General features: G+C 42.9%; 1 protein-coding gene across 2 annotated transcripts in view; it reads right to left on the reverse strand.

The window, feature by feature from the left end:
- The window catches only part of Zmat4 (zinc finger, matrin type 4), a 391,831-nt gene that overhangs the window by 178,163 nt on the left and 197,540 nt on the right, over positions 1–16,128 (reverse strand). The gene's annotated exons all lie outside the window — the stretch shown is intronic.

Consider the following 16,128-nt stretch of genomic DNA (forward strand, 5'->3'; position numbering starts at 1 on the left):
TTTTGTAACGGTTTTATTTTATTATCATTTGCGGCCTATTGTGACTGATTTATAAGTGAAACGTAGCCATGGTTATGAAGGGAAATACGAGAGAAAATATAGAGTCTGTAAGACGTAGAATTTTAGATACCTACCACGTATCTTCCAAGGTGTCTCTGGGGAACTACAATGAAAACGTGCGTAGACGATCAACATCGCTGACATAAACTTTTACATAAATTATAGATAAAACCACAATCAAATACCACAGTATAAGCCCTCGGATGTCGAAACTCAAAGACGTGTGTGCTAATAAGCCTTGGCAAGGATGTAGAGAAACGGTGGTAACACGAAAGTTTGGGCACTTCATAAAACGATCCAATAGTGACTTAAGTTTCAACGTTGAAAAGGGGCACCTTCTGTCCACTGACTGTTGGGAGCATAAAGTTCTGTCGCACCCTGTACATTTTTGCAAAGTTGTCAGAATTAGAACTAAATATGACCCAGGTAAACTGCCCTGGTCATATACGTAAAGGATGTGTCCTACATGTCCTGGTAAAGAAATACCTTTACATCTACGTCCACGGCTGCTCTGTTTACAAGAGCTAGGAAATGGAATCAGCCCATGCATCCTTCAGACGAAAAGTAGAGAATGAAAATGTGGTGTCAATACAGGATTAAATTTTTATTCAACTCCCAAGAAACCGAAATGGTGAAATTTGCATGAAAATGGTGACAACTGGAAACTATTCTACTGAGTGAGGTGAGCCAAGCCCGTACAAATGCTGCACATTATACAGATTGTACCCTTAGATTCTTAGATTTCTGCATCTAACCTGGAAGGCTTGCAAGTGGTTAATAAGCAAGAAAGGAGCCGTTGGCTGGGAGTGGGTGGCTCATTGGAAAAGAGAAAGAGTAGGCACATGTGATAAGAAAGTAGAGGCTGGGATCCTGAAAATAATTATTTTAAGTAGAGATTGAGGTAGACCAGTATTTCTCAACCTGAGACTTACAACACGTTTGGGAGTCACTTTTCAGATATCCTGCATATCAATAGTTACACTGCAATTTGTAACAGTAGCAACACGACATTAACGAAGTAGCAACTAAATAATGTTATGGCTGGGGGTTACAACACAAGGAACTGTACTAAAGGGTTGCGGCATTAGGAAGTTTGAGGACCACTGAGCTAGAGGAACAAAGAGTTAAGAGTAAAGGCGATGGTTAACAAAACTGAAAGCTGTGTGAATAGAACAGGTGAAGCTCTATCATTTTGTGATCTAATTAAAAATTTTAACTGAGGTCCTCTCCCTGGATGGATATTACTGCTTCCAGAAGTCATAGCTTATTAAATGAAAATCTTAGAGCCAAGTATGGGTTATGTGTTTATGAATTGGTCAGGCAGGCCATCCACAGAGTTCCTCAAAACAGTAAAGGCTATTGGAATGGCTCTTGGCTGCACAGGGGAACTAGATGATAGGACGTTATTACGGCAGGCACTTCCCACTTCGACTACAAGACGTGGGAACACGCAACTAGAATATAACTAGAGGTTTCCTCACTGTCTGTTAGCTTTATGCCAGAAGATGCTACATTCCCACAGATCTGGAAATCCTCCTGCAAATTGTAATAGCCGCCTACCAGGCAAGATGTGTGTACTAGTACAATGGTACCATGACTCTTATAGAGGCAACGAACCACTTCCCTGATTGGATTTTAGACTGTTCCACAAGAAGAATTTACACCCAGTGTCCTAAATTTGGTCAAAAGACCCATAGTTAGGGAGTCCTAGGCCCTACCTAGGGAGGAATCTATTGTTGTACTGAATGGACAGGTTGTCAAATTACCTTCTAAATACTAATGCTTATACCTACTGCTTAGTAGTGATTCTCTCAGCGTTGACCAGAGATTTTTTTTTCCTGAGAACAAGTGACTGTCAAGTGCTAGACCCTAACTGGGATATTGAAGGACCCTAGTTCTTACTGAAGCATAAGATCTATTAGAAGACTTGGCCTGGTAGAAAGTAGGTAGGTTATGAGGACCCTAAGGGCTTTTGCTAGCTTTATACCCTGTCCAAAGAATTTAGAATAACACCCTGCTCCAGAAAATGAGCTAACCAAGAAGAGGGAAGGGCTCTTTTCAGTCCCCCATCCACATGCCAAAGATATCTCTCCATTAAGGAATGTAAGGGTCAATGTGCATCATCAAGGACCAAGTCATGCTGTTGTCAAAGGCTGTCCCTCCACAAGTGTATAAAAAGTGTGTGTTTTCGTTACTCAGGGTTGCCTCTGTCCCAGTTACAGGGCCACCCCAGTGCACTGGATCATTGAACCTCTTGCTTGATTGCATTGCTCTCCATCTCTGTGTTTTCATGAGTGGGACCTCCCGGATGTAGGGCTGATTGGGTCCTACAATATTTATTTCATTCCTTCAATTGGGTCGGGGAATATTGCAGAAGAGAGGGAAGAAAGAATGTAGGAGTCAGAAAGAGCTCAGTGAAAGTGTCTCCTTAATGTAACATGGCTGGTTCATCTGTGCACTCACAACAGCATAAGATCAAAAGGAGGAGGAGGAAGAGGAGGAAGAGGAGGAGGAGGAGGAGGAGGAGAAGGGGGAGGAGGGGGAGGGGAAAAGGGAAAGAGAAAGAGGAGAGAGGAAGGAGAAAGGGGAGGAGGGGAGAGGAGGGGGAAGAGGGAAGAGGAGGGGGAAGGAGAGGGGGGAAGAGGAAGAGGAGGAAGAGGAGGAAGAAGAAGGGGCCACCAGTATTCCATTGTGGATGAGCAACTCAGTCAGGCTCTAGTCCTCCCTAAGGGGCTATAAGCAGTTAATAGTTGCTGGGGGAGGGCAAGTCATCCTAGGTAATGTGCCCATGGGTAAATTGCCACACTCAGGCAGATAGCTTTCATTTAATATGATGGGCAACAAAAGAGACACAAAAGTAAGAAGATCTGTTAGGAAGAGAAAGGAGCTCTGTGAGAGGGGGAGAGGAGGGTCAGGGGATAACAGTGGGAAAAATGACCAAAGTACATTATCCATATATGCAAACAAACAAATACAAATTCTAAAAAAAGTCCCAATTACCATAGAGATCAAATGATTCAATCCGTATGTAGATTCAGTCCTTAATATTGGATCTGTGTTTATGAATCAGGGATGCACATGCAAGACCAAAATCCTCAAGTCCTCTGATGGGAACAGTCCCAGTCAGGGCCACAAAACTTGGTTCCACCCAATCCTTTCAGCACCTGTGCTATGAATGTGTGCATCCTGAGTGCCCCGCATTTTGCAATTGTAGTTTAGTTGGTGATCCATCCCACTGCTTGGCCCCAGGGGTTGTGCTAAGGGGCTCTCTAGAAGTTCTAAATATAAGAAGTTTTCATACACTTTATGCAGAGAAAAAAATGTGTTAGAGGAATTACACTCAACCACAACCAACAAAGCGACTGCTAACGAGATCAACATTAATCAGCCAAACCCTAAAATGGTAATAATAATAAGGAAATTAATTGAGCTATTATACGAGCATTACAGAAGATGATTTTCATAGTGTGTAATGGAAACATGAGAGAGAATTCATTTTGAGGCTAAAAACCAAGGAAACGTAGAGCAGTGTTACTCCAGATAAGAACAGTAGTAAATCCTCTTTGGTTAGTATTTTACTATAAAGAAATACTATATGCTATGCATATTTATTCATAAGAAATACATGCCACTAATCTTCAAACAGAAACTTCTATGAAGCACGATGGCATGTTGGCTAATTGCTAAGCAGGCTGTGGCAGGAGGATCAAAAGAAGCCAGCCCTGTGTTCTACCTAGCAGCTATTCTAGACTGGTGGAGACATCACAGGACATCATTATCATAAAACTGAGGATCAAATGTATATTTCATTAAAAACAATTAAACTATATGTACATACAAAATTTATGTATAAATTTCCATAGCAACATAATTCATAAGAACGTGAATGTGTAGATCATCCCAGTGGATATCAACCAGAGAGTTAATGATACATGATTTGCTCACACAAAAGCCCATTGTCAGTCGTGAAGGAATGAGGTCCTGAGACGTGTTACAGCAGGGACGAACCCTGAGAATGGTATGTTAAATGCGAGAAGAAATCACAAAAGGCCATATATTGACTGATTCTACTCATCTGACACTTTCAAATAACAAAGTCTAGAAAGTATGGGAACCAAGAAACAACTGCACAGGACAGAAAACAGTGAGAAGGAAATCAGCATGCGCGCGTGCGCACACACACACACACACACACACACACACACACACACACACACCCCCCATACACACCATATATATGCACACCTCCTCTCTCTCTTTGAAGTAGTGGTTCTCAGCCTTCCTAATGCTACAACCATTTAATACAATGCTCATGTTGTGGTGACCCCCAACCATAAGATTATTTTCATTGCTACTTCATAACTCTAATTTTGCTACTGTTATGAATTATAATGTAAATATCTGATATGCAGGATATCTGATATGTGTCCCCTGTGAAATGGTTGTTTGACCCTCAAACAGGTCATGACATACAAGTTGGAAAAAGTTGTTTTACAGTATAGCAGAGTAGTAGACTTATTGCCTAGCATGTATGAGACCTAGACTGGGATCACCAGCAGAGCAGATGATGATGATGATAATTCTAGGGATAAAATATTTAAATTTTATCACTCTATTACTAAAATACTAAGTTTAAAATAGTATTTAGAGAAGCTGATCTGTAGAATTACAATGCAAGCCATATTAAAGCCATAATTTAAATTTAAATATGGGGTCATATTTAAATTCTCCTATAGCTATGTTTTAAAAAAGAACCTGCAGGTGATTTTAATACCGATTTTATTTTACCAAATACACCCAGAATATCTTCCTTTTAGCACACAGCCAACATAAAAACCATGACTTATGTTTGATGTTTCTCAAGCTAAGACTTCAAACCAAGTAAGCGTATCTTTCCTGCTTCAAACACTTCTAAATTTAGAGCATCTGCATTTCCGCCTTTCACTGGATCCTTGTGACTGAAGATCCTTTCAATCGCTACACTGAACATGGTAGCCACCAACCACACTGAGTACTTATCACATAAATACCAAGTGCATTCAAAGACGAGTGAATGGGTAGAGACGGCATTTAGACGGAAGGTGGCCATACCACGGGTAAGGACCTCACATTCATTTCACTGCAACAAGCACATAAACAATCAAAGAGCCAGGGAGTGTAAATGAATAGGACTCTCTTTTTATAGATCATGGAGACGAAGCCCCAAGATGATACGTAAATCCTCTACCATGTTGAGAATATGGGGAAAGTCATGCTTAGCTCATGTCTGCCCAGTGCCAGGCATGCTACTTCCATAGCACTGCCAATGGCTCTGTACTACCTAAAAATATATTCTTGGTCATGACCTTCTAAACAGATACAGTTAATGTAATTTCAGTCTCTTTCCCACCATTGCTTTCCATGTCTGACAGTTACAACAAACTTATTAGGAATACCAAATGTCTTGTCTAGAAGTGGGGTTCACTTGCCCCAGCTCACATCTACCTGTAGCTCCCCTCACTGCATGCTGTGGGGATCTATTCATCTGCTCCTGCACTATGCCTGGCAAACAGCAGCTTACCCTGAGCTGAAACAGGCATGCGCACTCTCTTTACCACTGCATAAGTGGTTTTAACACAAGGGTAATATCTACCTCTCCAATCAAGATGGACGAAGATAAAACTGGAGTCAGGCTGTTGCTGAGAATGGAGGGTAGTGTGGAGACTATGACCTAAACATCCAGGATCAGCATTGTCCTTGGAATCAGGCAACACCAGATGTCTAAGAATGAGGAAGATCAGGTGCAACATCCAGATGCAGCAGACACCCCTGGCCAAGAAGTTCTATGTTTGCTATGGCAACGACAGTGACGGGGTGGCTCTGTCCCTGTTCACTCTCATCCACATTGACACCTTTGTCTAGATTGTCAACTAGATGTTCCCAGCAACACCTTCAACACTCGTCTTCAACCAGCACTATGTCGTGACTTACAAGTTCATTCAGAAATATGTACATGACTACAGTCAAAGTGACATGGTCAAATCATTGGTGTCCATTGTTTCAGTCTCCCTTGAGGCCTACAGCCTCGTCATGCCCGCTGGTGTAATACCACAGCAACTCATGATAGACTACATGTGTGAGTTGAGTTACTTTTAGGAGAGTGGGAACAAAGAGAGAGACAAAGGCTTGTTGCCTTCAGCCAAACTAAAGACGGACATTGCAGGCTCATAGAGCACGTGGCTTTCATAAGGCTATGCAACTCTAGTGCTGACTTATATTCCAACATTGTCTGGTCACTCTTTTATCATGTCTGTGAAGGTTAAAGCAAGTGCTCCATTCTGTCGACTTGGAAACACACAGTAGCAGAAAATGACCCTTGCAGTCTTATGAATACTGAAATCATCTCACTCATAGCCCGTGCTGCCCTTGTTGGGGTAGGTTTCAAGACTCTCAAGAAAGAGACTGGAGGTAACCAGCAATGGAGAAGGTTTCTGCCATTTTGTACACTATTCTTGATCAGGCCAGAGTAAGGAAGTTAGCATCCCTGTGAGTGCCCTCCCCTCCAACATACACTGAAGCACAGACTGTCCCTGGCTGGTGGCCTGCTCTTGCTGAAGAGGTGTTATGGGGTGTTCCCTACCCTATTCTTTCCTTTGTCTTCCAGTACGGGGCTACCTTACTCAGGCTTGCTCTCAGTCCTGGCAAGCAGACTCTATGGCTTTCCTCTACCCCGTCCCTCAATCCCCCAGAGGAGCTGTTCATACAGCTTACTAACTCTCAGTATCTCTTCCTCCTTGGCCGCATCAGCCCCCTCACAATTTCTTTTATGTTTGCTGGATTTTTAATTGGAGACCAATGTGCCCACTGGACCACCTTGTGGCGGCAAGTCGGAGCAGCGAAGAACTAGCTCATCAATGCGTGTATCCTCTAGGAATTTCTAGGAGGGGACATTTATATGTAGCGTTTACTTTGTGTATTTGACAATTTGTGAGGCAGGCTTAGTCCTAATAATGGACTTATCCTGCTATCAGAAACCACTCCTTCCCCCCAGATGATTGGGAAAATGTCATACCAACCTAGTTCTTTACACCACAGTGTTCCTTGATGCTAGGGATCTGAAGACGGTATGGCCTACTGCTACCTTTAGCCCGAATGACTACTGTAGAGTATACAGGGTTAAGCAAATCAGGCTGTCGAATATTGGACTTGAAGCATCATCCTGAAGGCAGGTTCCAGAGCTACTAGCTTAGATGATGACAAGAGTATGTAAGTTGCCCACCACATCTCCTCAGTCCAGCTGAGCCAAATCTAGAAAACAAACAGTGAAGGTTTGGGTCCCAGACCAACAGCAATGCCACACAGACTCATAGCAACAGATCTCTCATGCTCCTAATCTCCAAGGTTAGAAATGACTTATCTCTCCTATCCTTGTATGTGGTTCAACCCCAGTCGTCATATCCTATGTTGGCGAGAAAATAACAAGTAACCAGGGAAGCACCCACCCAAGGGCAGGACCGCTGGTCCTATGAGTCTCATGCTGCTGAGAATATCTAAGCATCTCTCAGGAGCTGGCACTTCGTTCCTGCCTCATTCCGCAGGCCCTACCTCAGCCAAGCCCGTGTTGCAGACAAAGAGGTACAGCAAGCACAGTGGGAAGACAGCAGTTGAATCCTGCCTTTCTGCTTGGGATGTCTAGGCGGGGTGAACTTCCAACATTAGGCCACAATCGGAAAGTGGTCCACTGATGCCTAATGTTCCTCACGACTGCCTCACACACTCCTCCCCCGGGCCAGATCAGAATCTAGAAACTTTCTCAATCCTTAAACCCCACAACTTTCATCTCACTTAAGTCACTATTTCAAAGTGTTTTCTTTATAATGCTTTATCTTTATTCTGCATGCCACTTGTCTCCTCCTTCAGGTGACTATAGTTGGGTTTCATTGTTGCTGCTGTAGTCTTTGAAGCAAGGTCTCACAAGCTAGTCTCAAACTTGTTGTGTCCCTGAAGATGATCCTGAACTCCTGACCCTTGTACTTCGACTTAATGAGATGTGTACCTACAGACTGATGAAAACTAGTGAAATGAAGATTCAGGAAGATGTTACTAGCAAGGCTGACAGCTTCTAAATTTTTAAGTTCTTAAACAACCATAACTAAAACTTGAACAAGAATGCACAGATGATGTTTATAACCAACTTAGGTAACAAGGTGTCCCTAGGAAGCTCGAAACACAACTGAATAACAAGAAACCAATAGTAGCCACAAGCCCTGTGTGACGGCATTTATGGAGCAGGAGAATGAAGCCAAGAATCCCAGGAGATGGGCAGTCCTCAGGGAAAGCAAGTCTGACCCAACACAGGACCAGAAGCTCTCCCTGACAGCCTACGGATACAGGTAGAGGCAAAGTATGAGCAGCAAGGAGAGCCTGGCTTGCCCCATCACAGCCTCCTTCCAGCTGTGAAGGAGCTACAGAAAGCAAACCTAAGTGGATGAACGCCAGAGCTGTGAGAAGGAAGCAAAGAGGAGGCTCCTACATCAAAGGAAGGAGAAAAGACATGAGTTTAAGTCAACAAACCACTACATTTGAAAATAATATCCCACGTGCTAAGATTAGCAACAATGGGGAGTTAGAAAAGCACCCTTGAGCCGTGTCCTTTTGAAGACGCCACACTTGACAGCAGCCAAAGGAAAATACCAACAATCACTCCACAGAAAGTTATCCAGAGAGCTTAGATAGCATCCAAATCAGCCTCTCAGCTGCTGAGACAAAACACTGACAAAACACACCTTGGTCAGGAAGGGATTTGTTTGGCTTACACCTTATAATCCACCACTAACAGAAGCTCAGGGACAGGAACCTGGAGGCAGGAACTGAAACAAAGACCATGGAGGTTGTTCCCCGTGACTTGCTCATCCTGATTTCTTATATTACCCAGGATGACCAACCGAAAGTGTTACCACCTACCTTGGCTTGGGCCCTCCTACATCAATCATTTATCAAGAAAGGCTTCCACAGGCATGGTTCCAAGCCAATCAAATGAAAGCAACTTGTCAGTTAAGTTCCTAGGTTTGTGTCAAGTTGACAGAAACACTATGCCACGCACTATGAAAGTAAATTATAAATGTATGCTTGTGGGGAAAAAGAACTACAACCTTCCATTTCAAACACACAGAAAGAGCCTTTAAGAAACGGCACATTATACTAACAGACAAGAAAAACAAGGCCATAAAATCCACAACTTGGGTGCGCGAGCTACAAAATAAAAGGAGGAACAATCCGCAGTTCAGAGATGAAGACTAATCTGGAGCAAACACAAACTGATTAAGCACAATGAAGAGTTATGTCAGGCGGACACAAGGCAAAATTGGGGAAATCATTAAACATATTGACGAAAACAAAGGATTTGCAAAGCGATTCAGTGCAAATGGTGAAAGGAAACAACCCCAGGGCTGAGTGCTATCGGTGAGATCTTGAAGCAAACTATAGCATGGGAACAATGCAAATGCTGACCACTGCAATCTAACATTAAAATTAAAGACAGTGTATATACCAAGAGAGCAAAATATTTGCACTTGAATGCCAGTCTGGAACAAAGTGGAAGTCTAGTAAAAGCATCAGTCAGGAAAAAGGTACAGCATAGACATCTACAGAAGAAACTATAGGTGAAGAACTAGATCACTGACAGACATCTCAACTGCAATGTTACTCCAAAACTAATGAGTAACTTACATTTTACTCTGCAGACATCGGACACAACTGAAACTGAACTATCATGGGCCAAAAGTGGTAACAGATGCCAGGTAAGATCTCAGGGTTTTCTCCTTACAAGATGCCTCATGTGTGCCCATTAGCATGCACGTTAAATCCACTAACAAAAATGGTGCAATAGACTCTGCTTTATGAACAAGAGGGAACATGCATTGTGTGTGTGCATGTGTATGTGTGCATGCATATCCATGTGTGTAGCATGAGTGTGTGTGTGTGTGTGTGTGTGTGTGTGTGTGTGTGTGTGTGTGTGTATACATGAATATCCATGTGAGTAGTATGAGAACTGGAAGGGAGAAGTTTGCTAGACAGCAGTAATGTCTTCAACTTACTAATAATTTCTCCACTTTAAAAGTGGGGAGACAGTAGAGAGAATGTGCACTTAAAAGGCCAGTGTTTCCATTAATTGCAGTAGCAGTACAGTATCAGTACTGTTATTCTCAGAATGTCTACATTATTTAGAGAGAATGGGTGAAGAATCCCTGGGAGAGTCTTATAACACTTAGGGATCTCACCAAGCTGGCCTGGGGAGACAGCTCAGTGGTCAAAGCACTTGCAACCAAACAGGAAGACTAGATCCTTAGAACCCAGGTCAATGCCAGGTAGACACAGCCTAAGGTCCCCATAATTCCAGCCTGGGAAGACAGAGGAACCATAAGAATTAGCAAGGGAGGTACCAAGAGTTCTGGGTTTCCCTAAGAGACCCTATTTCGAAAGAGTAAGTTAGAAGAACATTTGAGAAAGATTTGACATCAATCTCTAGCCTTCATACACACACACACACACACACACACACACACACGCACGCACGCACGCACGCACGCACAAGCATACTCCACAAGCACACAAACACCCATGTGTGTGCACCACACATGAAAAGGAAAAGGGAAAGAAATCCTAGAAAACAGAAATGACAATTACGGTAAAAAGAAATGCAGTGTTTTTGTTTAGAGCCCTTGGGACACATTTCCTAATACCCACTTAATCAGATGCACCTACAACATCCTGCTACCCTAGATCACAGAGAAACTGTGAATGGCAACCACTATACCAAGGTAAGAACTCAGAGGTGAATTGAGACCACCCAGTCTCAGAAGAAAGGTAACTGCAGATGAACAAACACCGTCACGAAATCTGATTACATCCATGGGTTCATAAAACCCTTCCCTAAAAGCGCTATTGCTCGCTGGTGTGAGATGGTGTGGGACCGGGTCTTTCCTTGGAAAACTGAGCAAAGAGAAGCATAGTTTTATTTTTCTCCCTTTCCTAAAAGAACTGTAGCACCGAGTGCCAAGTAGCAAATGAGGCGAATTGCTTGTTCTAAAATTATCCCAATTAATCAATGGGGAAAATGATAGAATAAAACAGTTTTTGCAAACCCCAATGAATTAATGTATCTAGGCATTGAGCACCAACAGCTGCTAACATCGCATGAAGAGACAATCGGATACCATGTGCCGAAAGAGGAAAGAGCTCAACACCATTTATAGGCTTGCGAGTGCATCAACCCCAAATCCAATCAACCCTCTGAATCCATCTGCCAGTTCTCAGGGAACACAGGAAAAATAATGAATGGAACCATAAAGGCCCAGTCAGCAAAATCCACACTTCAGAAAAGTATACATAAAAATGCCAAGGTTCTGCACAAGCAAATGGAGGAAAAGAAGCTATGGTGTTTGAATAAAAATGGCCTCCACGGTCCCATATATTTGAATGTTTGAACTTTACTTGATAGAGCTGTTTGGGAAGGATTAGGAGGCGTGGCCTTGTTGGAGCAGGTGTATAACTGGGAGTGGACTTTGAAGTTCCAAAACCTCACACCACTTCTTGTTTCTCTTCCTCTGCCTTGTGGTTGTTTTATCAGCACGTAAGCTCTGAGCTCCTGTTCCAGTGCCATGCCTTTCTGCCTACCGCCATGTTCCCCACCAAGACGGCCATGGACTCTAACCCTCTGGAACCAGGAGCACCCAGATTAAATGATTTCGGTTACAAGTTGCCTTTCTTATGATATCTTGTCCCAGCAATGGAAAACTAAGAGAGAGAGGCAATGGAGAAGGACTCTGAAGAGCATCTGCGAAGGATTAGGGAGACAGCCCAGGAGGGCTTGAGTTCAGAACCTACACAAAGCTTGGTGTGGCCATGTGTGCCTGTTACACAGAGCTGATGGTGGGGACCCCAGAGGCTCACTGAGAATGAATCCAGCAGACACAGGCGTTCTGGTGTTATTGAAAAACACTGTCTCAAGAGACAATTCAGTGTCAGCCTCTGGTATCAAATGCACTTTTATGGCAAACACATTCAGCACACACTGGTATATGTATGTATATACTACATGCATGTATACATACACATAGAGATCAACAGAGAGAGAGAGAGACAGAGAGAGAGACAGAGACAGAGAGAGAGACAGAGAGAGATAGAGGCAGAGTGGAGTACACTAATGTGCTTACACTGAAAAACAAACCATTTCAAAAGCTTTCTCTGTGTTGGATCTCATTAAAAAAAAGAGCCCTCAGAAACAATGGTGAGGCACTGTGGACAGCCTCACAACACTTCGTGAAGACTCGTATTTGAACCAACAGAAAGGAAAGGGATCCCTCTGAGGTACACCTTCTTGAACTGATAATACACACGCATTGCTTAGCGAATCCTCCTTAGCTATCAGCCATGTACACCTAATGCTTTGTGTTGTAATTGATGCAGCCATTCACATCACCAACAAAAGAATGCTATGGGAGCATACACGGGGATAGTTCCAGAGACTTAGCATCCTGAAAATCATAACCATCACCTAGGAAACAAAGCCAACAAAGGTGGGAAAGGACATCGCAGTGCCTCTCTAGTGGAGAACCTCCCAGAATCTGGGAATGGGTCCAGGTACTTCACACTGCAAGGCATGTTTAATAATGGCTATAAGAAAGAGATTGATGAACTAGCCAACTGGACATCAAGAGGGCACTCATGAGCTTAACCAGTAAGGTCTTCCCAAATGCGTGCATAAGCTTGCTGCAAATCCAATCACTGGGTATTGAGAGAAAGGCATTCTGAGTTTCTTCTTCAGAGGGCTAGAGTACAGCTCAGTAAGAAGATGGCTTACTAAGCTTGTGCAATGCTCTGGGTTTGATCCAGGTTTAAGCACACAGCTATAATCCCAACTCTTAGGAGCTAGAGACAGGAAAATCTGGAACTCAAGGACATCCTCGGCTACACAGTGAGTTTGAAGCCACCCTGCAATTCCTGACACCCTTTCTAAAAAAAAAGAAGAAAAGGAAACCAAGAGATACTAACCAGGTAGGACAATTTAGAAAATTAAAAATGAAGACTGTTGTAACGTCAACTAGGAAAAGCCGATCTCTTTCCAAACCAGAAACTTTTCATGTAGGTCTCTACAGAAAAACTCAAGTTGAACAGGAAACCAAGATACCACATGTAAATTCATATGTGAGGGAAGGAAATTCCAAGTCAGGGAGGAAAATGAGACACACCCAGTAAATGGAATGAAAAGAGAAGAAAACAGTTTGAAGAAAATAATAAAACCATAAAATAACCAGAGCACATACACAGAAATACTTGTTCAATCTTAGGATGAGCCACGCTGTGTACGCATTATACTGAAACTGTATCAATACAGACATCATATGTATATTATTGCAGCCTATAATCATAAAAATACTCACTGTTCTAACTGCAAAATGCTATCCAGATATATTTTTTAAACACCCCCCATACAAAGAGCCCTTGTAAAACACTAAAAGAGAATTAGTCATCTGAAACCCAAATTAAGCAGAAAACATAAACTAAAAAAAAAAAATGGAAGAAAACAATTCTGAGTGTTAGGGGGATGGCTTTAGTCAGTAAAGTGCTCACTAGAGAGGCATGAATTTGGATCCTGGTATCCACGTTAAGAAAGCCGACCAGAGCCCATCTATTCCCAACACGGGGAAGCAAAGGCAAACAGCTCCTGGAACGCCTCCTGCCTAGCCAACCTACTCAACCTGTTTACAGAAAGACCCTGCTCAAACGGGAGTCAATGAAGGAAGACACCCACGCTGACTTCTGCCCTCGGCAAGCTCATCTCCAGATGTGTGCACATGCATATACATGCATGAGTACACACATAGACGTGTGCATACTCACACACCACAAAGAAATACACAGTACAAAGATTAGGGCATGGTCCCTCTTTATTTTCCTTGGAATCTGTTTGAAAATTGGTATGTAGTGTTTCCCAAGCTGAGGAGGAACATGCACTTGAAATACAGCATTTGCAGAAACACGAGAATTTTGGAGCTTGGTTTGAAACTGTGTATCAAAACCTTAAAGATAACCTTCTTGACCCAGTAAGTTCGTTTCTGAAAGTTACCTCCGGAACGCCTCAGATCCTTGAGAAGCTATGTTGGGGCTGTTGCCTGGGATTCTGGTAAAAAATTAAATACAAAATAAGGGGAAAATGTATATACAAAGTTAATGAAGGCTATCTGAACAAACCTAGTGAATTAGTCATTAAACCGACATGAATTTGTGTTTAATAAACCATGCCACCATCACATATTGATGAAATGGAAAGCAATGTTGTTAACAAAGCTATTAAAATGATAGGGGAAAATTCCTGTACGTGGAATATTAAATATATCTCAGGACAGACAGCTGCAACCTTCAGTCTTCTGAGACAGATCTTTGCAGAATGTCACTGGAAAACAGGACAGACAGTTTACACTCTAGCAGGAAGGTGACAGCCTTGACATTAGATAATCAAATATGTGTCACGTTCCTTGATCACCACCATAAGTGGGAGAAGATGACGTTTGGAGAAAGAAGAAGCTTTGAAAGGAATCCGGATGGCTTCACTGCGGACGGGACTTTTGAACAAGAGCCTGGGAATGTAGACCTGAGAAATACTGTCGACAAAAGGAACAGGTATAGAGAGGCTTAAGTATGGAGGTGTGGGGCTGGTCAAGATCACCCTTAAGGCTGGAGAAGCTAGAGCTGTGTGAAGAAGAAGCAACAAGGTACAGAGGCCACGGGAGTGGGGTGTGGAGGGTGGGGGGGTAGAAGGTAGGTGGGCGGAAGGTGGGCGTAGATGGCAGAAGGTAGGGGCAGCATGCATCTCCAGCAGATTCCTATAGGAAACTGCAACTCTATCAGCATTTTCTCTGAAAGGGGTAGATCCACGTAGTGCCACATGCAAAACCAGTATTACACAGAGGCATGCATCTTACTTATGCATGCAGGAGACGGTGGAGGAGGTAGGAGGGAAACAAAAATGGAAGATGTGCCCCTAAATATCAACAATGAAATACGAATGCACATATCATTATGAAAAATTACCCTTGTCCTAAGTGGTTTAAACATTCCATACTGTGTATACTTTAAAAAGAGAAACATTAAAAATAAAAGAGTTTACATTCTCTAAAGTGAAGGGTTCTGTGTGCATTGACCTATGTGCTCTTAACACTCTGAAGGCACTGCAGGGTGGAAACACGCAGTGCCTACAAACCACGAAACAAAAGCATCAACACAGATATGTTCTATCTCAATCCGCAAATGCCCGTGGCTTTCTGTCAGTATCTCCCCTGTAGTAGGTTTCAGGTCCTCTGCTGCCCACAGGGTAGCCAATCAGATATGGGTACCGATGCTTTACCTCCCATCGCTACTTTTATAGAAGGCTATTTCACATATAGAATATTATATATAAAAATGTATGTCCCAGATGTAAGGAGAAGGTAGAGAATTAACAAAGGCTCTCTTCAAACAAAAGTAAGTTTTAAGACAAAACTAAAATTGCAACTGGATTCTCTATGTACACTGAAAAATAATGACTAGGTTTTCAAAAATGTGGTACCCAGATCTGCAGCCTTAGTGATATCGGGGAATTGAGAGAAATGCAAATGCCCTGGGACTCATATCAGACCAGCTCCACCAAGGATGCTGAGCATGAACAAGCCCTCTGGGTGATTCTGCACAGGGCCAGGAAAGCCCTAAGTGAGGCTAGGGAGGGCTTCCTCTGACTCTGCCTCCCTCGGCTAGGAGGAAGACAGATTAATTGGGGGCACTGACCTTTCCTGCTCTTAGCTGTGTGGGATTTCTGAACACAAGTAATCCTTCAGAAGTTACCATCCACCTGGGCTTATTTCCCATTTACCTTCCCGGTCAAACTAAGATGCGTCTATCCCTGTCACTAAAAATGTCCCTAACATAGCACGGAGAGAGAGACACCGCATATGCTAGTCTTTGAATTCTTGATCCCTTCGTTGTCAGCATACCTGTCGCTGTGAAATTGTCTCACGGTAAGCTGATCTCTGGGCATTAGTGCTATCCTATGAG

This window comes from Rattus norvegicus, chromosome 16 (assembly GCF_036323735.1).
Source record: "Rattus norvegicus strain BN/NHsdMcwi chromosome 16, GRCr8, whole genome shotgun sequence".
Taxonomy (NCBI): Eukaryota; Metazoa; Chordata; class Mammalia; order Rodentia; family Muridae; genus Rattus; species Rattus norvegicus.